The sequence below is a fragment of the Lemur catta genome, chromosome 3, assembly GCF_020740605.2.
Source record: "Lemur catta isolate mLemCat1 chromosome 3, mLemCat1.pri, whole genome shotgun sequence".
In the NCBI taxonomy this organism is placed as follows: domain Eukaryota; kingdom Metazoa; phylum Chordata; class Mammalia; order Primates; family Lemuridae; genus Lemur; species Lemur catta.
The window spans coordinates 35,386,690-35,414,580 of record NC_059130.1 but is presented as its reverse complement, the minus strand read 5'-3'; the positions used below and the strand labels follow the sequence as shown (position 1 = coordinate 35,414,580).

Here is a 27,891-nt window from a genome sequence, read left to right as displayed (position 1 = left end):
AAGGCTAAATCAAGGATTGTTAGAAGGTGAAAGTACTCTCTGGTGGGTGCTGTAAAGTTCACATTTATATACTGGCTCTAAAAGAAGAAAATCCTCTGACTCAGAATAAAGAAAGGCAGACTTACTATGGAAGTACGTGTGACTTTTCTTAGGCTTTTTGGAAATATTGTAAATAGTTTCTATGTCGCTGTCCCCTTACCTACCTGGGGATCACAGATTGGGCTCTATTAGACCATAAATAAAGAATTTAGAGAAGTGTGTCCCTTTGTCTCTAAAGCCCCTTAAGTAGTATTTTTTTCTTCCTATGCAGTTGAATTTTTGTTCAAATGATAATATCTGTTATATCCTTGGCATGTGCCATAGTTTTGATAAAAGACAGCATGTATGAGTGGCCAAAAGATTCATACATGCAAGTCCCTGTTAATCAGAACCGCTGAGGACAGCCTTATGAAGGAAATGCAACATGAGGTAGGAAGTGTAGAATTTGATGGGGGATGGGGGAGGGGCCCCTCATGGTGGCAGTCAGAACCTGAGCATTGTCCCAGCATCCTCTCTGATTACAACTCCGAACTCTTGCCACAGTTCACACTGCTCCTATTGCCATCAAAGCTATGTCTGTCCTTCATTTGCTCATTCATTCATTCCACAAGTACTTACTGAATGCCTACCCTGGGCTTAGCACCATACTTCGTTCCAAAAGAGCTGCAAAGATGAACAGACAGATGAGTGAGCACACCTGAGACACTGAGGGAACAAGGCTCACCAAGCCACAGAGCTACAAGGAACTTTGGCAACCACCTGTTACAGTACCTCATTTTACAGGTGTGCCACCTGAGGTCCAGAGAGGTGAACTGACTTGCCAAGACCACACAGCTGTACCACCCTGCTCATGTTGAAAGAGGATCCTCCACCACTTTATGATGTTTAATACATGCTCTGTGAACATGCTGTCCCCATGAACAAGTAGAGGTTCAGAAAAGGGAAGTTACGTAGATGTACAAGAAATAGCAAATCCGAAAGGGCTTTTGATTTGAGTAGAAAATATATGTAGAGAACTAAGGGAAGTGAAGTAGAAAGATCAGTTGGGATTTGATTCAGAAAGACTTTGTATATCAGATCAAGTGGTTTGGACCTTGTTTTCCATGTAGGTAACAGAGAACTACTCCATATGTTTAAGCAGAGGTCGAATAGCAAACTTGCTATTTTTTGTCCCCATGAAAAGACTGACATGAAAATAATTTAACTAGGGGCAAGAAAAGATCTTACTGAGAGTAAAAAAAAAACTCAGAAACCCAGGGAATAAAGATTATCTTACTCTAAAAGCAATAAATACTCCTTTATAATGTTGTCCTTTTTAAAAAAAATTATATACTTTCTTCTTCTAATATAAAAGTAATACATGTGCATTTATGACCTTTCAATTGTATAAAGAACCAAAATTCTCCTCACCTAAAGGCAAACATAGTTAACATTTTGGCATATTTTCATTTGAGTTTTTTCCCTATGCACTTTTGCATAATTGATTTCATACCTTTATACACTTTGTGACTTCTATTTTCACTTAATACAATACCATAAATACCTTCTGTGTTATCTCAAAATCTCAAAACCCATCATTCTAAAAGCTTATAACCTAAAGACTTAACCATACCCTCAAGGCCGGGCATTTAGAACTTTTTTCCATACATATACATAATTCTGTAATAAATGACTTTCTGTATAAATTTTGTCCCTTTCAGTCTATTCCTTAGAGCAGATTCATAAAAGTCAAATCCCTAGATCAAATAGTATGGATATTTTTTAGGTCATTCATACATTTTGTCTGATTTATTTTTATTTTTGATTACTTAATAGGTTTAAAAAATGTGTACAAAGTTCTGGGGTTGGGGAAAATTACCAGAGTTTTTATTAAATAAAAGTAGTTTCTCCTGTTTTAATAGCTTTACATTAGTCAATATATTTCATATTTGGAAAAAAGAGAAGTCTCCAGAAAATTAGTTTTTAGAGGGAAAACATTAAATTAAATTAAATTTATTACAATTAAAATTTTAACAATTTGTGTCATTTTATTTAATAAATATATAATTTAAGATTTAATATTTTTTCACAGGTGAGAGAGTGCTTTATTATTTATAAAAGGGGCTAAAGAACTAAAATTTAACATTAAATAAAGATTAGATTTAATGTCTACTCTCTCCTTGACCACTTTTTGTGTTGTTGCTTTCCCCTGTCTTCTAATCAGTACTACAGCTCCTCCCTTTGCCTCACAACCTACCCCACCCCTTACTCTTCTGGCCTTCCAGATTCCTGGCTTATCAGTTCTGCGATTTATTAAGGGAGATTCCATTTTGCATTTCCTAGTACAGGGCCCAAGTCCATGTGCTGAGGCTTCTGCACCCTTGCCCAGGGCCTTGGAAAGTCAAGTTTTGCAACAAAAAGATTAATGGTGCTTTCCTGATCTTCACGGCCTTTATGTTTCTCATTATCTTCGCTTGAATGGAATCCTTGGCTTTTGTTCTAAAGCCACGTGAGCCTAATCATTGCTCCTCCCAGAGCAAGGAGACTTCTCTGGGACTGATACTATGGAACAAGCCAAGTTGCCAGCCTCTGTGTAGTCAAAGTCCTCTCCGCTCTTTCTGGCACGGCTCCACCTGGCACGGCTCTGCCACAGGCTCCTTCACTGCCCACCTGCTCCTTTGCTAGGCCTCCTATCCCCAGCTTCTTCCCCTTCCAATCTTATACGCTGCAGCAAGATCAAGTCTTCCTGGAGCAAAATTCATATCATCTTACAACTCTGCCCAAACATCTGCAGTGCTTCTTTATTACCTACGTGGGAAAAAGGTCCAATATTTTGCAATGAATCAAAGCATATTTATTTATCAAGTTGACACTAGACAGGGGAACCCCTCCAGCAAGCTCTATGTGCTTTTTAACGGGTAAGCCACAGTATTAAGCACTATGGGATCTGTACAATGAGCTCTGTGTCCTAAAACAGGCTCGTGCAAAGTTAAATAACAAGGCTCCAGCTTCTGTCTCTTCTTAATACTCCAGTCCTGCATATTTGACTGCCAGATCTCACCCTCAACATGTTTCAAATTCAATTCACTCTCTTATCCCCAAATCTGTGTTTTCAATCTGATGGTTCCACTATCCAGGTTCTCAAGACAAGACATATACAGGCAAGGGATATGAGGAGATTTGAGGGGCAGGAGATTTTGGCCTTGCAGTGCTCATCAAAATACAGTTATTACTTATTCACTTTCTTAGTTGTGCTTAGGACATTAAAGGGACACAGAAATTAATAAAACATATCCCTGCTGTTGTGAGTGTACAATCTAGTGCAAGAGACACAGAGCTTGCTGGAGGGTGTCCCCTGTCCAGTGTCAACTCACACAGCCAAATTGTGCCTCACAAGCCCAAATCTCAAGATCCTCCCCCATTCAATCATTTGGTCTAGGAAAAGTGGACTTAGGACCTCTCCGCATATTTGCTTGATTCTCTTACACTCATCTTCCACTGAATCCTAATCAATCTAGATGTTAGGACAATCATAACAATACCTGTGAGCACTTTATATTGATGAAACACTCTTCTGAACATTATCTGATTTAATCTTCACAAAAAAACACACAAGGTGTGTGTTTCTTAATCACTTTCATTTTACAGATAAGAAAACCATGTTTAGGGAAGTTAAGCCACACAACCAGGTCACTTTCAGGGTAATAAACCTATGTTTAATTTCTAATATGTGCCAGCCACTAAGAAAAAGAAACATATGAATGAAGCTCTCTTCCATCAATGACTTTACAATCTGGGGAGAGAGACAGATATCTACATGGATAATTTGGGTACAAAAGCAAAGAGAAGGACCAACCCAACTGGAAGATTCAGGGAACGTGTGTGTGTGGTAGGGAGGGGTGGGTATCACACACCTAAACTGGAACTTGAATGAGGAGTGAGTTACCTCATAGATGGGGAAACCAGAATTTGAACTCAGGGATGTCTGACTCTCTCATTCATGTTATTCCACCATCTACACAGTAAGTTTTCAGTGGCTGTTCACTGAATGAATGAATGAATGAATGAATGAATACATTGTACTTCTACCAACAGAGAGAATGGCTGAAATGTCAGCCTAAACAGGAACTTTGGCTTTAAAACCCTCACATTCTGACCAACTGAGCTAATCAGCTAATGCACCTTAGGCAATTCCAGGGAGGATCCCCAGCCACAGGGCAGGTGGCTCTCAATATACGGCACCCTAATTTACCCCTACAATCTCCAAGAATTGGTTGGAGGTGAGATAGACTCTAGAATTGAGAACAAGATTCACCACATATGCCTACCCCAGCTCTTAAAAAAATCCTTTTAGTGTCCTGGGCTACACAGACAAAGGGAAAAGGAACTAAGCTCGAATAAAGCTCCTAGAGCTACAGCAGATTCCCACAGAAGCCCACACGAAAACGCTTTGGCTCCAGATAACTCTGGAAAAGGAAAAAGAATCTCAATTCTCCTACACCCACCTCCTCTGAAATTTGGTTCTGGAAGGAGAGCCAGGATCTCCAAGACTTGGAGGATGGAGCAGAGTGCCCACATCCTCAAGTGATTGCATGGGCCCCCCTCTCCTCCCACAACCTCTGGCTCCACTGTGTTTGTGGAGCAGATGCTCCATGCCAGCCCCTCTTCTGTATTTCCTGCTCTTGGCCCAAGTCTCTGCCTTCCATCTTTGTATACTTGGCCTACACACGCCGCTGTTCTTGGAACCTGAGTGTGCCATCATTTCACAGTTCAGAAACCCCAAATAAGAGACAGGTGGTTTGATTCTACAGGGGAATTAAAAGAAGGACTCCAAGCCCACATTGTCTGAGTCTGCCTGACTAGAGAATAGCCCAGAGGTGGGCTATTTACTCCTACCTTTTTAGGAGTAAAATGTGGATTATACCCAACACATATAAGGCTTTTTATTTCCTTGGCCCCAAACAAATTTCTAATCAGAATTTCCTCTTGGCTCTTTCCAATTCTTGAGGAAAGTCAAACTTACCTTGAGCAATGAATGGAATTTAATTTATGGAGGAGAAAGTCATCAGATCAACAAAATTATGATCATTCCTTTGAGAAAGGAGGTATTAAATGGGCTTTGGGAAGTCAAAGACTCTGTGATTACCTGGATCAATTTTGGGCTCAAGACCCTTTTTTGGCCACTTGGAAATTATGATTTATGATTCTGCCTCTTCATGAATAGAGATGAATTGAGATGGGCTTGTAAATTTTGCCACTGGGGAAAAATATTATAGCTACTACTATTTCTTTAAGGAAGTATTTAGGGTCCATCTAATAAGCTGAGATCGGCAAACTTTTTCTATAAAAGCTCAGATATTTGAGTCTTTGTGGGCCATACATTTCTGTCACAACCATTCATCTCAGCTGATACAGCACAAAAGCAGCCATAGACAATATGTAAATAAATGAGCGTAGCTGTGATCTAATAAGACTTAATTTACAGAAACAGGTGGCAGGCTGGATTTGGCCTGCAGGTCATATTTTGCCAACTCCCATCATAAACCATTTGCTCTGTGCAGGAGTGTCACTCTGAGGAGAGAATGTGTCCAGTGACATTCTTAAAAAGGAAGTTGATGCTTTGATACAAGACAATTTTGAGGCCTAGTTGTTCTATCATTACCTAAGTAACTTTGAATAATGTCAGAATCCACACTTAACATGAGCCCTAAGTCATTCGTATACATTACATCTGGAGATCAATAAGTCTCAAACACTAATCAAATTCTGGATTCTGATGCAGTCTGAGGTCTGAGAGCCCGCATTTTTAACAAGCTCTTAGGTGATATTGATGCTGTCAGCTGATGATACTTCAAATAGCAAAGATCTATTTTAGACTATTCTCTACAAAACCCACTGCTGGAGTAGAACATGGGAGCGGTTCTGCCACTACCACCTACCCAGTTCTTCTACCCCCAAACAAAGAATGCACATAAAATACTATGTTAAATGTTGTGCAAAAAAAAAAAAAAAAAAATACCTGACAGAGACTCAGACCTTAACTAAGATGGGATCACAATTTTTGATGGGGAAAAAAAATCTCCTATAAATAAAGTATTTATCATAGAAAAGATTGTATCAATATTTCTTATAAGACAATTATATGTAAGTGAGAAATCCCAAAAAATTCTATGCATTTTTTTTCTATGCATATAGAAAGGAAACATCTAATCCTTCTCATCCATCATCAAGGAAGAAGCAGGAGCTCTGTGCCCCAAGAAGCAAGAACTTGGAGCAGGTTCAGGCTCATAAGGCAATTCAGTGAGCACTGCCAGCCAGGAATACTTAACAACATTATTCCTGAAGCCCACAATTTGAGGTTAAACTATCTAGTATAATATGAAAAATTATAAAGAGAATTGAAACAATAAAAAAATAAAGTTCTTGCTAGCAGCCCAAGATTTGCCCGGAGAGCAACAGAGTGTGTGGTTGACCCTTAAATCTACCCTTATAAACTATGAAGAGCAAAGCAAAAATAAGAGGTTGAGACCTTAGAAAATGCTGGCTCAAAGTATCTCATGCATATATGTATTTTAGGTCCCCAAATGATTTATTGTTGACACCTTAAATATGATTCAGAACAGCATCCACACTCAGCAAGAGGAACATTAGAAATGAGCATCTGCAAAAGTGAAGCTATCCTTTCCTCCTAGAGCATGTACCACACAGATGCTGAATCCCTAAGATGGCATCCAGATGTTTCAACCCAGATGACAGTCAGGGCTCTCCCCAAACTGGCAGCTACCCTCCTTTCCAGCTTCATTTTACACCACTCTGCAACCCAACCCTCTGCTCCAAGTAGATTACTATTGCCTCTCTCCCCTCTACCCCAATGCCGAGCACAGTCCTTGTTCCCTAGGTCACTCTGGGTCCTTGTTGCCTAGGTCAGCTCCAGCAAGAATGAGTGCCCTACACCTTTCCTTCTACACACTGAATTCCTTCCTAGTCTTCACGGTTTGGCCCAAGCTCCACACCCTCTATACCCAATGCATTTGTTCCTTGAGCATCCCAGCTACAAATGTTCTCTGCTTCTGGGATCACTGGTCACTCTCTTGATTCACACTTACCCCCCCAAGTGTAGTTCCCTTTTTTGTTCCTTTCCTCTCCTATTAGCTCATGAAAAACTTAGGCTGGGATTATCTCTTATTTATATTTGTATCCCTTCAAACCACTTCCAGAGTCACTTATGTATCACAGCTGTTCAATAAAGTTTGTTATTATTTAGTAAGTAAAAATATTGTCCAAAGTTTTTGAACCCCATGAACGCATTAAGGAGCTTGTTCTTTCAGCCACAGTTCTTTTCTCATGTTGCTGAAGTCTGCTCTCAGCTTATGCTTTTCAGAATGTTTCTGGAGCCCTGTTCATCCAGAAATGTCTAGGTTAACCTTCGACTCCTCCCCTCCATTTTGCTTTGAAGGGCTCTTTCCTCAGTTTCTGATGGGTTCTGTCCCTCTCTGGTGGTGGTACACCCACACTAGCTGTGGGCTCTCTGGTTAGTTAGGCACTGATCTTGACTTTACCTTTTCTAAAATAATCCTGGACAGCCATATTCCAAAATCTCAGACCCTGAGGTCTACACAGCAACATGATCACTGAGTCTCTGGCTGCAATCCATTCAGTGACAAGCAGACATCTATCTCCCAGGCTTGTTCCAGTCACAGCCCCAACCTCCACCATCCTCACTGCCACCCCCATCCCCAGCACCCAGGATGTGCTGTCTTCATGCCCTAGAAAGCATGCCCGGCACGACACATGAAACCAGAAGCTCCGATCTCGGGGGCTCATGAGAAACAGACCACTCCTAGGCCCCTTGCTGTGTAAAAGAGACAGCTTCTATGTAATGGAAGAAAATCAAGTGACAATCAGAAACACAGACTTTCCTCTTTAAAGGAGAAATTAATGCTGGCAGAGTTGCTCTTTTGAGCTGCCCCCCAACAATTTTGAAAGAGTCATTTTAGGAGAAAGGAGGAAAGGAAAAGAGTGTGAGTGACAAATGGAGAGAAGAACATGGAGAAAGAGAGGGAGACAAAAGGAGAAAAAACAGGAGAAAGAGAGAAAAGGAGGTGGGATGGAGAGAATGAGGAGAAGGGAGCAGCAGAGCAGGATGGGGAGAAGGAGGGGAGAAGCAGGAGGGGAGGGGGAAGAGGGAGGCGAGGGCAGAGGAAGCCTGGTGGGCTGTACTGCTGGGTCTCACAGTCACTGGCCACTGGGGCTGTGGCAATCATGACTCTCTCCCTCTGGGAGCTCTAACATCCAGGAGGGGACAGGCTCCCCGCTGGCTTAATATTCAGTGCTACACAATCTGTGCCAGAGCTCCCTACCCCCCAGATGACTGAACAGAATTCAGGGGATTAATCTCCAAAGGCTGTGGTTACCTTTCTGCTCTCAGTACCCACTGAAGATGCAAGATCTTTGAAAGTTAGGTGGCCACACATACAGATTAAGCCTCATGGTCCAGATTACCTATTAATAACTTCCCCTTTTCCTCACAAGCGCTCCAGATTGGATGCTAAATTATTTGGTCTTCCCATTAATAAGAAACACAAGAAACTGAGACTTATTAAACTTCCAAACAGACTGAAATACCCATTCTGATCATTCCCAGAAAAAGAGTGAGCCTGGATTAGTGACCAGAGGACTCTTCCTTGTAGAAGCCAAAGTACTTGAGACAGTTCCAGGTATAATACTGTGATAGCAGGGGTGCAGGAGGACACCCAAATCAGACTTCATATGACAAGACTAGATATAGCACTTGCCTTAGATATTGAAATAATGATTTCTGGAAATAGTTATTTAAGATCGCGTGGCAGGGGAAGAAAAGACCACAATGATAGTTTCTGAAAGGTAAAGCAGAATGATTCATAGATAAATAATGTTTGAGAAATCTAATGTAATAGAGAAACCCTGTAATAACTTCTGGTTAGTGGTTAAGTGTAGCTATGAATTATTCATTCTAAAATGTACACCGTGGAGGCTCCAGTTAAGACCTCTTAGCTCTCCAGGCTCTCTGGAGTACCAAGAGTCTGTCATAACATGAAGGAGGGAAGGAAGGAAGGAAGGATGCAAGGAAGGAAGGATGCAAGGAAAGAAGGAAGGAAGGCAGGAAGGAAGGAGGAAAGGAAGGAAGGAAGGAAGGAAGGAAGGAAGGAAGGAAGGAAGGAAGGAAGGAAGGAAGGAAGGAAGGAAGGAAGGAAGGAAGGGTGGGCTGGTTTCAATGCAATTTGTGGGAAGGAAACCCAAGAGATTAAACTATGAATTATTACCACAAGGGGACTGAGAAGTCATAAGGAGCTCCCTAGATGGTAAACAGAAAAGAGTGTGTAATACAAGGAGCAGCTTGACAGTGAGAAGAAATCTTCTGGGAAATGTGAGAAAATGCTACTTTACCCCCTGCCCTTATCTTTATAATCCTTCATCACTCCCAAGAACTCACAGGTCCACATTATTTACTCAATCATTCATTCATTCGACAAGTATTCCAGAAGCTGTGAGGAATAAAGTCTAAATCAAATCAGTGGAGTCTCACTGAGCATCTTCCACGTGTCAGATGCTGGCGACGCAGGCATAAAGGAGGTATGGCTTCTTTCTTCACTCAGCTCCAGGCTAGGAAGGTCTCAGACCCATGAAATTGCTACAATTCTAGATCTGTTGGTGGGATTTGAGCCCACCAAAGGGGTGAACCAAGAAATTCCATTCAGATCAAAATCCACCTACAGCAGACCACCTTGGTATGTGGGAATGCTTCCTGGTTTCCTAATAAAGGTTCTGCAGTGTTCACGCTTCTCTTTTTGCCTTGACTCCTGGCTAAGTATTACACTAATCTGCAGTAAGTAGCCCTGGGCCATGTTTTCTTGTACTTTTAGCTGCCCCAGAAATTTATTATAGGATTCTTGTTCTATGATCCTGATTTTAGTGGTTCTATTATTAACTAATGTTTTACTCTAAATCACCTCAAATTCTTGCTAGAAGGAAGAAATTTATAAAAGAATATTTTAAAATGTGATTGTAATATTAGAAGACGTATCAATCCAGGAACTCCAGAGATTCCAGTGGGCCCTGTAGGGACAGACAAGTCCCAGAACAAGGCCGGATACCCTGGCTCACTCAGAGCTGGATAAGACTCCCTGAGCCAAGACACCCCAGGACTGCCTTCTAATCTAGGGTTGTCACAACCGGATCAATGGAAGTAGAATGAGTTAGTTGACATTCAACATCAGGTTTCTTATATGATCAAATACATTGCTTCCTCATTTGATATCAGCTCTAGGCACAGAATTTGAGTGCTCAACTTTCCCTGGGACACCAGCCAAGATGACGGAAGGGTTCCAGGGGAGCTACACCTCTCTACCACCACCCCCAAGCTCATGCAGTGACAGGGCTTCAGCGACTGGCCCTACTTACATCAACGGGTGCAGGACATTCTCTGTGGAGCAGGATCCTCAGAAACAGCTCATCTCTGCTTCTCTTCAATTATTTCAGCTTCTTTAAAATAATTCAAGCCACAAGCCTTGGGACTTTCTAGAGCATTGAACCCCAGACCACTTGTAGATCTCCCTTTATGGAGGGGGAAAAAAGGGAAAGCAATATTTTATTACAAACCTTTGCTTCATTCACATTTCTTTCCTCCTTGGCACTCCAATCCACCACTGTATACAACAGAAGCCTTCCAAGCACACCGGGAACTGGGGGAGTCGGACACATCCCAGAGGACCTTGAAGGGCTTCTGTTTATACCTACTGAGATTTACCCAGTTAGAAATTAAAACTGAGAATTTTAAATTTATCAAAAATGAGTTCACTAAATAATAGTAATTATAACACAAATAGTAATTTTCATCAAAAAATAACTTTTCAAAAAAATTTAGTGAGAAAAGTGACATTGTTTTACACTTTTTAAAAAATTTCTTAAATATTTGGCTTCACTGAACACAGTTGGATTACCATATCTGCTTCTGGATTCAATTTGTTGCAATGTAACATGTCACTTAACGTCTGGAAAACTCCACCATACACTCACGGGAGAAGGAGAGTGAAAAAAGCAGAAATAGCTTAGTATTACTATGAAAATAATTTTGATCTGTGGGTCCCCTGAAAAGGACTCCCAGGGATCCCAGACAACACTGGGAACCACTGCTCCTCAGGGAATCTCCCCCGCTTAAGAGGTAACTAGATATCAGTACTCAGTAGCTTTCTAGAAATACCTACACATATATAAAAAACTATGGATGCATAGATTTTTTTAATTTTAAGAAATCAAGTATTAGCATACCCTACATTTCTGTTATACGTGCTGGGATAGTTCCATTTCAGTACACTTAGTTCCCTTGTTCGTTCCTTTCCACTGATCTATTGTGTTCCACCGAACAGATGTGACAATACACAGTGCCACAGTGTTCAGGAGGGTTGCTGAATGGCTGCTGTTCCTCTAGTGAAGGACACAGAACTTCGTGGGAATAAAGTGGCCACACTGAGCAAGAACAAATGCTATGTATCTTAGGACTGTTTTCCTCTGGCTTCTACTTTCCTAACAGGGCACACAGCAGAAGTCTTCCAAATTTGAGAAAACACCCACACTTCTGCTATACTTGTGCCAGTGTTTACTTGGGGCTTGCCTCACTACTCCAAAACACTTGCATTAACTATCTCTAAGCCAATGTTCATAGGGATGTTCACAAACTCCAGGCTCTCCGGGTTCTTGAAACACAGTCACTATCATCAGTGTCACATCATCTTCAGGAAAGAAAGCAGGGCCCAAATGTCCCCAAACAGCATTTTTGAAAGCCATTTCCTGCAGTAGTAAGGTGAAAAAGTTTCATCCTGTTGGTTCACAGCTTGCCTGGCATAGAAACTAAGGGAAACCCCACCCCACACAGCTATTTAATAATTTGGTCTGATCACATCAAAGGCCTCAAGCACGAAAAGTGAACCATCTGGGTTCACTTCCTCACTCTGAGATTACTAGCTGTGTGATCTCAGGAGGTTATAGCTTCTACTCAGTTGTAAAATAGAGACAATACCTATCTCATAAAGTTATTAAGAAGAATAATTGTAATTTTGTATAAGATGTTCCTACCACACGGTTAAGTACTGGGCACTCAGTAACTGTTTGTCCCCTCCCTTTATTGTCTATGAACAAAAATGAGCTGTGGGACTAATCTTATGTCCTGGACTCAGCTGGTTTTTCAGGACACCCCGGCAGTCTAGTCTTTTAGGAAATATGGAGTTACAGGAGACTGGAGCAAGAAAAGATGGCAAAAAATTTTTCAAACCAAAAAAGAATTTTCTGAAATGTTTTTCATCTGCCTGATTGAAAATGAGAGGCAAAAGTCTGCTTTTCCCCTTTCCTCCTCACCAGGAAGATGGGTACCCACAAGTGCCTGCGTTTACTTTCTGCTTTCCGATCTGCCTCTGAAATTACATTGCCCAATGTGGTCTGCATGTGTCGGCCCATAGAACCTAGACAAGATCTACCCAGGTTTAGGGGAGCCCCTCAGGAAAGGATGATTTCCTTTTGAACCAGTCCAGGAGGAGGACCAGCACCTGTGACAATTACAGCACAGATGAATTATTACCTCCTTTGCAAATGAGGAAGCAAAGGTTTAGAGACACTAAGTAATTCCCCAAGCAGCACTGCTAACAAGGGCCGAGTCAGAATTGGAAACTGTCTGTCCTCCAAAGCCCATGTTTTCAACCACATCTTCTTATGAAACTACGACAGAAAGGATATGCCCCTGCCATGACATAGCAAGGCCAGCCAGCTTCGTGGAGATGGTGAGATTTTGCAGGAGAAACAAATTGTCCTTAACTGTAGGTTGATGGTTTCCCTAATCCAATTTTGTAACTGAAATCAAAATCAAAACTCTTCAGAAAATTATTCCTGAACTTGACGTAAAAGTAGAATGGTAAAACACCAAAATGAAGATTTTATTAATTTTGGATTATTGTAGATTATTTAATTTATTATTTACTTACTATTTTATTAGTAGATTAATTATTAAGATTAGTACATTACTTCAATTTGTAGATTATTGTTTTGATTAATAGCTTAATAATTTAATAGTAGGCCGGGCGCAATGGCTCACACTTGTAATCCTAGCACTCTGGGAGGCTGAGGCAGGAGGATCGTTTGAGTTCAGGAGTTCAAGACCAGCCTAAGCAAGAGCAAGACCCTGTCTTTACTAAAAATAGAAAAATTAGCCAGGCATGGTGGCGCATGCCTGTAGTCCCAGCTACCAGGGAGGCTGAGGCAGGAGGATCTCTTGAGCCCAGGAGTTTAAAGTTGCAGTGAGCTGTGATGATGCCACTGCCCTCTACTCAGGGCAACAGAGTGAGACTCTGTCTCAAAAAAAAAAAAAAAAAGGAATCTTTCCTTCCTCTCTGAGAAAACAGCAAATGGCAGATGATGCCAGTGCAATGGAGGAAAAAAAAAGTTAATAGTAATTTATACAACAGAGTTTCTGAGCTCCTAGTATGTAATATGTACTACAGTTGATATAAAGATGAAGAAAACATGTTCATCTTTAGCCTCAAAGAAGAGATGGTGCATAAGCTATAATGAATATAACTATACATGTGGTTTTATAGATATACACACACACAAAACCACATATATATGTTTGGGTTGAGGGGGGTAATAAGATAGAAGAGAATATGGTGCTAAAATAAGGAGAAATCAAGCCAGCTGAGTGTGCCGTGAAGCCTCATTGAAGGAGTGAGGAGGCATCATTTGAGCTGACTCCTGAAATATCACTAGGATTTGGGCAGGTAGAAAGGGTGAAGATGAAAGTCTAAGAAAAGAGAGCAATTTGAACAGGGAAGCTATGGGATGAGGAGATGCATAAACAGTTGGCTGGAGGACAGGAGCATGGAGGTGACTGAAGGTACAGCTGCAAGATGGTTGAGGCAGGAAAACACAGGGCTGTGGGTGCTGGCGAGGGCTGAGCACGGGAGATCCAGGAAAAGCTGTGGGGGAAATGGCTGGCACACTCAGGGAAGCTCCGTGTGGGGTGCGTTAGAGGAGAGACCAGGCCAGAGTGACTAATGAGAGCCTGACCCACAATAACAACATCAGGAAGAGAAAAGAAATAGTGTGGAGATACAATAAAAATTCGGAGGAGAATGAGGATTGAGCAGTGACTAGCTGCAGGAGGCAAGAAGAAAGGAGTCAAAGAAGCTTGGGTTTCCACCCTACATGTAACCAGAAGCTCTATTTTTTTAAATTATTTTTTAAACCCTGGAATTGGTTTGTAAGGGAAGATGGTGACTTTGGTTTTGAACAGAAGGATTTTGATTTCCTCAGAATGGAAACGGATACATCAGCAGAGAGGTAGAAATTTGAGTCAGGCATTCAAGAGAGTTTGGTGTTAGAGATACATATTTGAACTTCAACTACATAAAGGCAATAATTAAAGTGTAAGGCAGATGAGATGATCTGGGAAAAAGAAATAGAAAACTGAAGACAGAACCTTGGGGCGCACCTGCATTGGATGGGTGGGAGGAGAACATCTCTGTTTCCTTTACCACCTTCCAGGTAAGACACAGGACAACTTAAAAATAATTCCTTCTCATAAAACATCACGAATCTCAGAGCTAACCCAACTCCCTTATTTCACAGAGGAAGAAAACTCGTACCCAGAGGATTAACTGATTTATCCAAGGCCTCCCAGCTTCCTAGCAGCAAAACTGATAGTAGATGGATTAAGTGACCACAGGGAATTCGTATTGCCTTAGCAACCGAATAGTTACATGTGTACCACATGACATGGTTGGATTCAGAGAAGCCTGAGAATAAACTAGAAACTTCATTTATCTCTGTTACATCAACTCAGCACTGTTACTGTCCCAACTGAATCAGCTCAGGGGTTCAAACCACACCTTATTCATCTTCTTGTCACAGCCCCTCTATGGTCCCTTTCCCCACCACCTGCCTCCACCACCAGAGTAGAAACAAATCACAGATTATTTTCTTCTTTTGAATATGCATGCGATCACAGACTTTTGGAGCTGAAAAGAACAGAAGAGTTCATCTAGTATTAGCATAACCCCTGTGGAAACTGAGGCTCAGAGAGATTCAGTGACTTGCCCAAGATCAACAGTTAGTGGTGGAGCCTGGACCCAAATCCCAGACTCTTTGTTTCTACCAACCTTTAGTGCAAGAGACTTATTTTTAAGACAAACTTTCTAGTCCCTAAATTCTCCAAATATATGGTGTGCGGTCCTCTTCCCTCAAGGTGCTTCTTTTAAGAAGAGCTCCATGTCCAATGAGTTTGTGGAATGCTGTAAGCTACCCCTCTCTGGGATAGTCAAAATGTCTATTACCACATTAAAGACGTTGAGATGTTCTGCAGTAAAAAACTTGTTTAATTCTCTAACAATATTGCCCAAACATATTTGACCACAGAACTCTGACACTTTCCCCAGCCCTGTTGTTATCTAGTAAAAAAATCTGCAGGTTTCCAAGAATTATACTTTGAGAAAAAGCACCAAGGTCTCATTAGTGAGATTTCCTTTGTAGGTCCCAAGTAGAAGTGTCACTACTAAGTGGTCCTCACTGTGGGGACCAGGAGGGGGAGAGATGAGAGATGAGAGAAGGAACAGAAACAATAAGTAGTCCTGGTGTTTTCCAGAGCCATCTGCTCTGCCAACAACAAAGGCTGCCACAACCATGTGGGAAATTTCAACTTGGGATCCTTACTATAAGCTTAAGGCACTCATCTCCCACTAAAGGTTCTTGTGGGAAAATCCGGATTTTTTTGCTCTCATACACTCCATACCAGCTGATGTACGAGTTCCATTCTGCTTCTGCCACCATTGGTGGTGATGCCATCTCAACAGTGTCCTTCCATATCCACTCCAGCTTTTCCTAGCACATCCCACCACCCTGGTCTGAAATGCATTGCCTCACATCTGAAATGAGTCTCTTTGACTTGATCCCTTCTTACCTTCAATTCACCTTACGTGCTGCTGACACATTGATCTTCAGCCACTTTACCTGCTTTCAGATAAAGGAAATGTTCAAGACTCCACAACATCCAAAGCTCCCAGTAATGTCATAAAACACACCTATGCAATGCTATTTCTCCGTGCTCCCCCGGGGAAATTCCCACCCCATAGGCTCATGTTCTTACCTCACTGTTAAGTGAGCCAGCCAGCCATAGCAATCTGACTGCCAAGCCTCTACACTGCTCTTTGCTTCCTGCCTATCCAATTCCTTCCAGTTCTTACTCAATTTGCAGCATCCAGCACCAGTCCCTTACTATACAAACCCTTCCATGCACCCTTCCACTTGCAGATGCTGAGCAACTAGCCCCACATTTAATTGCATTGCTCTTTTACTGCTTCCTGGATGTTGTAACTGATAATAAACTCAGAAAGGGAAAGGACTATGTGTTATTAAGTACAAGGCACTTAGTAAGTACTCAAAAAAAAAAAAAAAACTTGCCAAATAAAGGAATGATGAACCCATACTAATCTCAGAATTATGAGTTTAGCAGAAAATTTCAAGTCTTCAAAACACTATGGAAACTAAACTCTTCCTTGTCTTCAAAGGCATTTAGATATTTCCAGTTTAATTGACCTTAGTTTTAGGAAAAGGGGAAGATTTATTCTACCCCATCCTGGAGGGCCCAGGGGATTTTCATTCCTTTTTATAGACAGAGCTGTGCTTTCTGCCACCTTCTCTTCATCTCCTTGTCACACTCGGCCTCCGGGAGAGACAGTGTAGACAGAATATATAAAGTGATTTTTAGACACATATCTCCAAATTTTCCAAGGGTCTGGCCAAAGAATATTCTTCCCAAGAACGCATTATCTCTTGACAATTGTTCCTTCATTCATTCTTTTAAAGTTTTCACATTTAGTGAGCAAGTCCTTGAGATACAAGGATGGGCACAAGAAAAAAAAAATCATGCTTCTTGAGACACTCACAGATGAATGATTTTACTCAAAATGTGGTCAGAGGGACACCTGCAACAGAATCACCTGAGGGAGGTTGTTTTAGAAAATACAGGTTCCCTGGACATTGCACAGAAAATTTCTTATTCAGTAAGTCTGGAGTGGAGCCTGGGATCTGAATTTTTTAAAAAGCACTACAGGTGATTCTGATTCAGTCTAAAGTTTAAGACCCACTGAGCCAATGGCAAAGGCAAGCATATAGGGGGATAATTATAGAACAGTTGTGCCTACTTGCAGTAAAAGAGATATTCACAGCGTGTGGTGGGGGCACAAGGAGACTAAGTGGTGGGTAAAGCCTCAGGTGTTGCAATGAGAAAGAAATAGCTTCAAATTCTAGTGCTGCCACTTATTTCTCATGTGATTGACCTTTTCTTAGGATCATGTGTCTTCATATGCCAATAGGAGAGATATCCACCCCACACAAGTATAAGGTTTCAATGAGATTACATATGTAAAGTGCTTAATTTAAATCTTGGTGCATAATAAACACACATCACTTGGAAGTCATCATGATTGTTATTTTAAATTATCAATAAAAGTCAAAGGGCAGAGAGCAGATTAGAAAAGTTTTCCTAAGAAACATGGAGCCCAAATTTAGTTTTAAAGCAATGTCTCAAAGTGTAAATGTATTCTTGTGGTCCACAAAAGTTCTAGAAATTTTTAAATTTTGTAACTTCGATTCTATAATTTAACATTTTTAATTCAAGTGCTAACTGAGAACCATCATGTCATTTCAGTGCCTAAGTTTTCATTTGTGTTTACAATTGTAAAAATGTCAAATGAAAGCCAGCTCAAGTCAAGAACCAGTCTAGAAATAGAGGAAATGGTGGGATAACTGACTCATCGCATGGCATGTGGCAGTTTAATCTTCTTAGTCATGGCAGTCACTACCATCTCCATGCTGCGAGCAGATGTGTGATGCGGACTTTGACATTTTACATACCGACATGTACCAGTTTATAAGCAGAAACCTGAGTCATAAATACACAAAGCATAATGGTTCTGTCCCTGATTCTATTAGTAACTGGATTAGATACCCATTTAGTATCAATTTCAATATCACCACAATGCCAACCTTATCATCAAGTGAGTAGACAATTTAACAAATTATCAAATGATACCTCATTAAAACTGACATTTTATGATTACCTACTATCGAGTTTTGGTTAAGATCTGATTTTCCTGAACTTACGAACTTTGAGGCTATTAACAACAATTTCTTCAACATACTTACACCAACAGACGTTCTCTGCATGTATACTAATATGTTTAAACAACAGACCGATTAAATATAGACCAGACCCTGAGGATAAATGGTTCCACTCTGTCTTTAACTTTCACATTAGTGATTAGTTTCAACAAAACCACATCACCTGTCATATTAAAATAATGTTTTTAATTTAAACTTTATTGAGTTTATAGTTATGTTTTATTTTATTTAAAATTTGCTTTGGCTTTACAGTTGCATAAGAAGTATATACCTAGTTTTATGTTTGTGCATATTTTATATCATCCTAATAATCACTTAAGGGGCTGAAAAAATTTTTTTCTATAAAATAGGTCCATGTATTATTCAGGTTTGCTTAATATCAAATTGGAAAATCCCAAGGAAGTTTCCTTGAGAGCTGATATGTAATTTCTAATAGCAGTTGTCTCCCTTGAAGCCTGTCCCAGCCTGGTCACCAAGGATGAGTGACAGAGAATCTGCCCTGTCAGCAACTTGTGATCAAGCCTCCCCTGCAGCACTTCCGTTCCATACAGACTTCAATGCACTTGACACCACCACTAGCAAAGCCGTTACTGGGGCAGGGGAGGGGAAGATCAAGAGAGTATCTTCTTTGAATGTGGAACAACATTTACCTTATACCTAAAGCTATTTGCCAGGCCTTAAGGAGTATGATTGGTGGTGGGGGTAAAAATTGAGCTGTTTTTGTTTTTGTTTAATTTTGCTCTGCTTCTTAAACTTTAATATTTACATCAGATACTGATTGAGAAGGTCTGGAGTGAGGCCTGGACTGCATATTTCTTTTTTTATTTTTTAATTAATTTTTTTAATTAACAAAAATTGTATATAGTTATGGTTTACAACATGATGCTATGATGTATGCATATGTTGTGAAATGGCTAAATCATGCTATTTAACATATGCATTACTTCACATACTTATTTTGTTGTGAGAACAACTAAAATTTATTCTTTTAACAATTTTCATCTATTGTTATTAACTGCAGTGACCATGAAGTGCAATACACCTCTTGAATTTATTCCTACCATCTAACTGAAATTTTGTTTCCTTATGACTAACATTTCTTCAGTCCCCTCAACCCCCAGCCTCTGGTAACTACCATTTTATTCTCTGTTTCTATGAGTTCAACGTTTTTACACTCTACATATAAGTGAGATCATGTGATATTTGTCTTTTTGTGCCTGGCTTATTTCACTTAACATAATGTCCTCCAAGTTCCTCTGTGAGGAATACAAATGACAGTATCTCCTTCTTTTTAAAGGCTAGATAGCATTCTACTGTGTTTATAGACACCACATTTTCTTTATCCATTTTGTCCTTGAAGGACACTTAGGTTGATTCCACATCTTAACTACAGTGAATATTGCTGCAACGAACATGGGGAGTGCAGACACCCCTTCCACATACTGATTTCGCATTCTCTGGATACATACCCATACATACCTGCTGATAACAGGAAATGACATGGGTCTAGTTATCTTGATGCTTTGTCACCACTGTCACCTAACACTCATATATTCAAAAGAGTTTTAATACCCTATGATCAGTGGACTGTGCGGTGGATATCTCGATGCCTGTTGCTGAATCATGCATTTGTAACTATAATAACTTCATCATTGTAAGGATGGATTTGAATGTATTTTTAATAACATCATAGTACTTCTCCCAACAGCTCTGAGGAACTGTGGCTCAACAAACTTGGGAACAAGTTTTGGGTGACAGTCATGGCTTATGTTTTTGTAAAGGGCTGGATCAAGACTGTTAAAGCACTGGAAATATAGCACCTTCCTCACTCCCACCCCTCATGTACTTTCTTATAAAAAACAATGCTAAAAAGTAGCATTAATCGTAAGAACATTCAATAAAATTTCTATTTTTCTCATTATGACAACTTCAATACTTTTTGGAAACACCAATATCAACTTCTTTCTAAAAGAAACTGGAGGTACCCCTACTGGAATCCTGAACACTCTTGTGTAAAACAACATTGTAAGTGTATCCAGGGTTTTCATATGCTTCATCTCACTTGAAACCAGGTCTCACTCGTTACATACAGTCTGCAGATAACAAATACGGAACCATTCTAAATGTGCCAGACTCCGTTTTTCCTATTTAACTGCCAAGAACTTCTTCACCAGACTTCTTCTCGCTCTAAGCCTACCCAACCCAATAAAGGCTTTGTTCTAAAAATATGAAATTTCTTTCAATATTCACAGTACTTAGTAAGTTAGGAATTAGATCTTCTGCTCTATTTCAATGCTCCTCTTCTTTCCCAGATTAATTCTGCTCAAGGCATGAAGCTGCTGGAGAAAAGATCTTCCAGAAATTCAGAGTCGTTGAAGTTTACACGTGTGGATAGGATAACAGCAGACATGCTGAGTGACTTTGCTAGAACACATTTTATTAATGTTGGCAACTACTAAATCAATTGGAAAATGAAGGTGAGGAGTACCTTGCAGCCCAGAGGTAGAACTTCCTACAGCTCTGGGAAAGGCACGGGGTAGCCCTGAGTTTTACAAAGCATGTGGGGTGCCAGTGGATCTAGGAGAGGGGCAGAAGCCAACACCTTAAGCCGTGAAAATGAAAGAGGTGCGTGAACTTCAGAATGTTGTAAAGGAGAGATAACAGGAAGACCATCAATCACCTTTTAAGCTGCAAAAACAAAGCTTGTCACCAAAACTAAAGCAAAAGGATTAGAAAGTAACTTTCACACTCCCTGGAGGGAACAATATGGGTCTAGAATTTACATTGTAGCTTGATATCCAAGCTTAATATCCTTTGGTAATGAATGACTGAATAAAAAGCTTAGAAAATTTTTCACCTCCAAATATGCTATTAAGCAGCAGTTAATTTGCTTTTTACATGACACTGAATGTTCAAATGTGAATTTTTTATAAAGCTTTTTTTTAGTGAAGATGTTTCAGGAAAGAGAGAACACTGAGTGTGAGAGGAAAAAGTGAAAGGTAAGCACTTCTATGACCAGAGAACTAAACACACCCATGAGGATAGGAGCAGGATCAAGAGAAAGGCATCAGCTCTGCCCACAGTCAAACCAGGAGAAGCCAAATCTGGGTTGTACCCTGAAACCCTCTTGGAATAGCCATCTTCTATTTATTGCTATAATAAAATAAAATAAATTAGCCCTGCATATATTATATACTCAACATGAATCAAGTCTTCACATGTGAGCTTATCTATTCCTCCACATTTGTACTCATGAAGACACTAGTGTCTTTCTTCAATGTTCACAATGTATAAGAATCAAGATTTGAACCCAGTACTTCCGATAGCAAGCACAGTGCTTACACCACTTCTCCGTGACCTGGCTCTCTTGAGACTCTGATCTTGCAGTATAACCACTTAATAGAAATGTATTGAGCTCCTTTAAATCCTCAAAGATTATAGCATATGAGGCTTCATTACTGCCCTTCAAGAATTTTTCCAAAGAACAAATAAGCATTGTGCTAGGCATATAAAATTAGATTATCATTATATTAGAATATAATTATATTAATTATAATTATATTATGGATCATATTATGTATTATTAATAATGATATGTATTAAGAGCTCAGTAAGTATGCACTTATGGGTTATGCTATAAAGTGAGTTAGACAGATCACCTAAAACATGGCTCTTGCTAAACTATGTGATACTGACCAAAAGAAATGGAGATTCCAAAAAGTAAGTAAGATCTGCGTTGAATGGAGGATCTGAAATTTAAGCTGACCTTTAAAGAAGAGTGGCATTTGGCTAGAATGAGAGGAGAAAGAATGATATTTAGAGACAATGGAGTTAAGGTAACCACTAGAGTGAAGACCACAGTGACTCAAGACTTAGCCATGAAAGTGAATATGGGGCTGTGGGTGCTGGTACAGGATAGTGATTAGCACAGTTGAGTTGGATAATGTAGAAATTTTATATTTTCCTTTATAGATGATAAAATTTAAGTACAGATCAGTTAAAAAATATAGTTGCACATAGTCCTACAGCTAGTAGGTGGCAAAGTTAGAATCAGAATCTCCTCCTGTTTACCCTTGGCCCATCACTCTTTTTACCATACCGTGATTATCTCTACCTGTAAATGACTGTCCTTAAAGTCTACGATCCCCAACCTCAGGGCCAGACTGGTACCCATCCTTGGCCGGTTAGGGACCTGGCTGCAGAGCTCCACTGCTGCCTCCCCCAGTCCCCCCCAACCCCCACTCCACTCTTGTCTGTAGAAAAATTGCCTTTCATGAAACTTAGGAAGGCGGGGACACACAGCGGAAGGTGAGCAGTGGGCGCAATGCTTTATCTATATTTACAGTCACTCCCCATCACCCCCATGACTGCCTGACCTCCACCTCCCGCTGTGCCTTCCATGGGAAAATTGTTTTCTGCAAAACTGGTCCCTGGTGACAAAAAGGTGGGGGACCACTGCAGTTGTAATTTGAATGATATGGGAAAACATTTCCCATATATCTGCTATTAATCTGTTGAATTAGTCTTTCTAAATAATTTTAACAGTTTCTGTGTCAGGTACCTTTATTAAATAAAATAGTATTATTCAAGTTTAGAATATAATAGTAAAACTTAAAAGAAATCATTTTAAAGTATAAATGCCCATGATTATAACTGTATTACAATCTGTGCCTTCAAATAAGAAAGAAGTAGCCAAGACAAAATCAAAGTGTTAGAATTTTGGGATTTAGGGGAGAATTTTTTTTAAGTTAAACTTTATTTTTTTTTAGAGTAGTTTTAGGTCCATAGCAAAATTAAGCAGAAAATACAGATTGTTACCATATATATGCTGTCATCATGTACATACAACCTCCCTGACCATTGACATCCCTCACCAGAATGGTATACTTAATACAATCAATAAACTTGCACTGACACATCATTGACACTCAAAGTCCATAGTTTACATCAGATTCATTCTTGGTACTATACATTCTATGAGTTTTGACAAATGTATAACAACATGTATCCACTATTGTATTAATAGTATCATACAGAGTAGTCTCATTGCCCTAAAAATCCTCTCTGCTCTGCCTAGTCCTCCCTCCCTCCCTACCAATCCCTGGCAACCACTAATATTTTTTACTGTCTCCATGGTTTTGTTGATTGAAATTCAATATTCAAAGTACAGTTTCTACTGAATGTATATCACTTTTGCACCATCATAAGTCAAAAAATTGTAAGTCAAACTATCTTAAGTTGGGGGCCATCTGTATTTTCTCTCAATCTGTGGCTTGTGTTCTCATTCTCTTGACATTATCTATCACAGGGTAGAAATTTTTAATTTTAATGAAGTCCACATTATCCATTACTTTCCTCATGGATGGTGTCTTGATGCTGTGTCTAAAAACTTATCACCATACCTGAGGTAACTTAGATTTTCTCCTATGTTATCTTTTATAAGTTTTATAGTTTAACATTTACATTTAGATCTATGTGTATTTTGAGTTAATTTTTGTGAAGCATCTAAGGTCTGTGTCTAGATTGACTATTTTTGCATGTGAATGTCCAGTTGTTCCAGCACCATTTCTTGAAAATACTACCTTTTTTTTCATTGTATTACCTTTGCTCCTTTGTCAAAAACCAGTTGACTATATTTATGTGAGTCTATTTGGACTCTCTATTATGTTTCATTGTTCTGTCTATTTTTTCACCAATACCACACTGTATTGATTACTAGAACTTTAAACTGCACTCTAGAACAAATGGGCCTGACTGACATTTACAGAACATTCTACTTAACAACCACTGAATATACATTTTTCTCATCAGTTTATGGGACACTCTCTAAGACTGACCATATCCTGACCACTGACCATAAAACATGTCTCAACAACTTTAAAAAAATATAATTTATACCTGCATCTTCTCAGACCACAGTGCAATAAAATTAGAAATCAACTGCAACAGAAACTCTCATCTCTACACAAAGTCATGGAAACTAAACAACCTTCTGCTGAATGATTATTGGATTAAGGAGGAAATTAAGATGGAAATCAAAAGATTCTTTGAACTAAATAACAAAGGAGACACAAGTTATAAAAATCTGTGGGACACAGCTAAAGCCATCCTGAGAGGAAAATTTATATCCATAAATGCCTACATCAAAAAGACAGAAAGATCATAAATCAACAATCTAATGAATCATCTCAAAGAATTGGAAAAGGATGAGCAAACCGACCCCAAACCCAGCAGAAGAAAAGAAATAAGAAAGATCAGAGCAGAACTAAATTAAATTGATAATAAAAAAAATACAGAAGATTAATAAGACAAAAAGTTGGTTCCTTGAAAAATACGCAAAATTGACACACCTCTTGCTAGCTTATTGAGAAGCATAAAAGAAAGGACTCTAATTAAAGCTCAGTCGGGAATGAAAAAGGAGAAATTACAATTGATACCAGGGAAATACAAAATATCATCTATGAATACTATAAAAACCTCTATGCACATAAACTTGAAAATGTGGAGACAATGGACAAATTCTTTTTTTTTTTTTTTTTTGAGACAGAGTCTTGCTTTGTTGCCCAGGCTAGAGTGAGTGCCATGGCGTCAGCCTAGCTCACAGCAACCTCAAACTCCTGGGCTTAAGCTATCCTACTGCCTCAGCCTCCCGAGTAGCTGGGACTACAGGCACGCGCCACCATGCCCGGCTAACTTTTTCTATATATATTTTAGTTGGCCAGATAATTTCTTTCTAATTTTAGTAGAGATGGGGTCTCACTCTTGCTCAGGCTGGTCTTGAACTCCTGAGCTCAAGCGATCCACCTGCCTCGGCCTCCCAGAGTGCTAGGATTACAGGCGTGAGCCACAGCGCCCGGCCTGGACAAATTCTTAGAAACACACAGCCTTCCTCAGCTCCATCAGGAAGAAATAGAATTTCTGAACACGCCAATATCAAGTACCAAAATTGAAGCAGCAATAAAAAATCTTCCTAAAAAAAAGTCCCAGACCAAGTGGTTTCACACCTGAATTTTACCAGACCTACCAAGAAGAACTGGTACCTATCCTACAGAAATTATTATACAACCTGGAGAAGGAAGGAATCTTCCCCAACACATTTTGCGAAGCCAATATCATCCTGAGTCCAAAGCCAGGAAAGGACACGACAAATAAAGAAAACTACAAACCAATATTCCTTAAGAGTATAGATGCAAAACTTCTCCACAAAATCCTAGCAAACCAAATTCAGGTGCTTATCAAAAAAATAATCCATCCTGACCAAGTGGGCTTCAGCCCAGAGATGCAGGGGTGGTTCAACATACATAAATCTAGAAGTGTAATTCAGCACATAAATAGAAGTAAAAACAAAGACCATATGATCCTCTCAATAGATGCAGAAGAAGCATTCAACAAAATCCAGCACCCTTTTATGATAAGAATGCTTCACAAAATAGGCAGAGATGGGACTTACCTGAAACTGATAAAAGCCGTATATGACAAACCCATAGCCAACCTCATACTGAAGGGGGAAAATTGAAAGCATTCTCACTTAGAACTGGAACCACACAACATTGTCCTGTATCACTACTTCTATTCAACATAGTGCTAGAAGTCCTAGCCAGAGCAATCAGACAAGAGAAGGAAATCAAGGGTATCCAAATGGGGGCAGAAAAGTTCAAACTATCACTCTTTACTGACAATATGATCTTATACCTAGAAAACCCCAAAGATTCTGCCATGAGAGTACTGGAGTTGATAAACAAATTCAGCAAAGTCTCAGGTTACAAAATCAATGTACACAAATCAGTAGTACTCCTATACACCAACAACAGTCAAACTGAGAACCAAATCAAAGACTCAATACCCTTCACAACAGCAATAAAGAAAATAAAATACCTAGGAATATATTTAACTAAGGAGGTGAAAGACCTCTACAGGGAGAACTTCAAAACACTGAGGAAGGTAATAGCAGAGGATGTAAACAGGTGGAAAACCATACCATGCTCATGGGTCAGCAGAATCAACATTGTTAAAATGTCTATACTACCCAAAGTGATCTACAGATGCAATGCAATCCCTATTAAAATGCCAATATCATTTCTCACAGATCTAGAAGAAATAATTCTACTCTTCATATGGAACCCGAGAAGACCCCGTATAGCAAAAGCAATCTTAAGCAAAAAAAAAAAAAAAAATTGGGAGGCATCAATTTACCAGACTTCAAGCTATACTACAGGCTGTAGTAACTAAAACATCACAAGATCAAAGACATAGACCAATGGAACAGAAGTGAGAACCCAGAAATAAAACCATCCTCATATAGCTATCGAATCTTTGACAAAGCAGACAAAAACATACACTGGGGAAAAGAATCCTTACTCAATAAATGGTGCTGGGAAAACTGGATAGCCATGTGTAGAAGACTGAAACAGGATCCACATCTCTCACCTCACACGAAAATCAACTCATGGTGGATAACAGACTTATACCTATGGCATGAAACTATAAAAATTCTAGAAGAAAATGTTGGATAAACTGTTATTGACATTGGCCTAGAGAAAGAATTTATGAGGAAGACCCCAAAGCTAATCACAGCAACAACAAAAATAAATAAATAGGACCTGATCAAATTAAAAAGCTTCTGCACAGCCAAGGAAACTATCACGAGTGCAAACAGACAACCTACAGAATGGGAGAAAATATTTGCATGCTACACATCTGATAAAGAGCTCATAACTAGAATCTATATAGAACTCAGGAAAATCAGCAAGAAAAAATCAAACAACCCTATCAAAAAGTGAGCAAAGGATATGAACAGAAACTTTTCAAAAGACAACAGACTAATGGCCAACAAACATCTGATAAAATGCTCAACATCTCTAATCATCAGGGGAATGCAAATCAAAACCACAATGAGATATCACTGAACTCCAGTGAGAATGGCTTTTATCAAAAAGTCCCAAAACAATAAATGTTGCAGTGGATGCAGAGAAATAGGAACACTCATACACTGCTGGTGGGACTGCAAACTAGTACAACCCCTGCAGAAAGTAATATGGAGATACCTCAAGGAGCTACAAGTAGAACTACCATTTGATCCAGCAGTCCCATCACTGGGCATCTACCCAAAAGAACAAAAGACATTCTATAAAAAAGACATCTGCACTAGAATATTTATAGCAGCACAATTTACAATTACAAAGATGTGGAAACAACCCAAGTGCCCATAAATACGTGAGTGAATTAATAAAATATGGTATATGTATACCATGGAGTACTACTCAGCCACAAAACACAATGGTGATCTAGCACCTCTTGTATTATCCTGAATAGAGCTGGAGCCTCTTCTACCAAGAGAAGTATCATAAGAATGGATGGAAAAATGAGCACCACATGTACTCACCATCAAATTGGTATTAATTGATCAACACTTAAGTGCACATATAGTAGTAACATTCAGCAGGGTTGGGCAGGTGGCGGGGGAGGAGGGGATGGGTATATTCACACCTAATAGGTGCAGTGCTCACTGTCTAGGGGATGGACATGCTTGAAATTCTGACTCAGGTGGGACAAAGGCAATATATGTAACCTAAATATTTGTACCCCCGTAATATGCTGAAATAAAAAAAAATAAGTCTTTCTGTCAAGTAGAGTCAATCCCCTGACTTTGTTCTTCTCCTTCAATATGTAGTT

General features: G+C 39.6%; 1 protein-coding gene across 2 annotated transcripts in view; it reads right to left on the bottom strand.

Moving 5' to 3' along the window:
- DDR2 (discoidin domain receptor tyrosine kinase 2) overlaps window positions 1-27,891 on the bottom strand; it is a 140,262-nt gene that overhangs the window by 105,406 nt on the left and 6,965 nt on the right. The window contains exon 2 of one of the 2 annotated variants that reach the window (XM_045547228.1): window positions 10,459-10,611. The exons of the other annotated variant lie outside the window; for it this stretch is intronic. The gene's annotated coding sequence lies outside the window, so the exon portion shown is untranslated. The remainder of the gene's footprint in view (window positions 1-10,458; window positions 10,612-27,891) is intronic. 2 annotated transcript variants of the gene reach the window in all.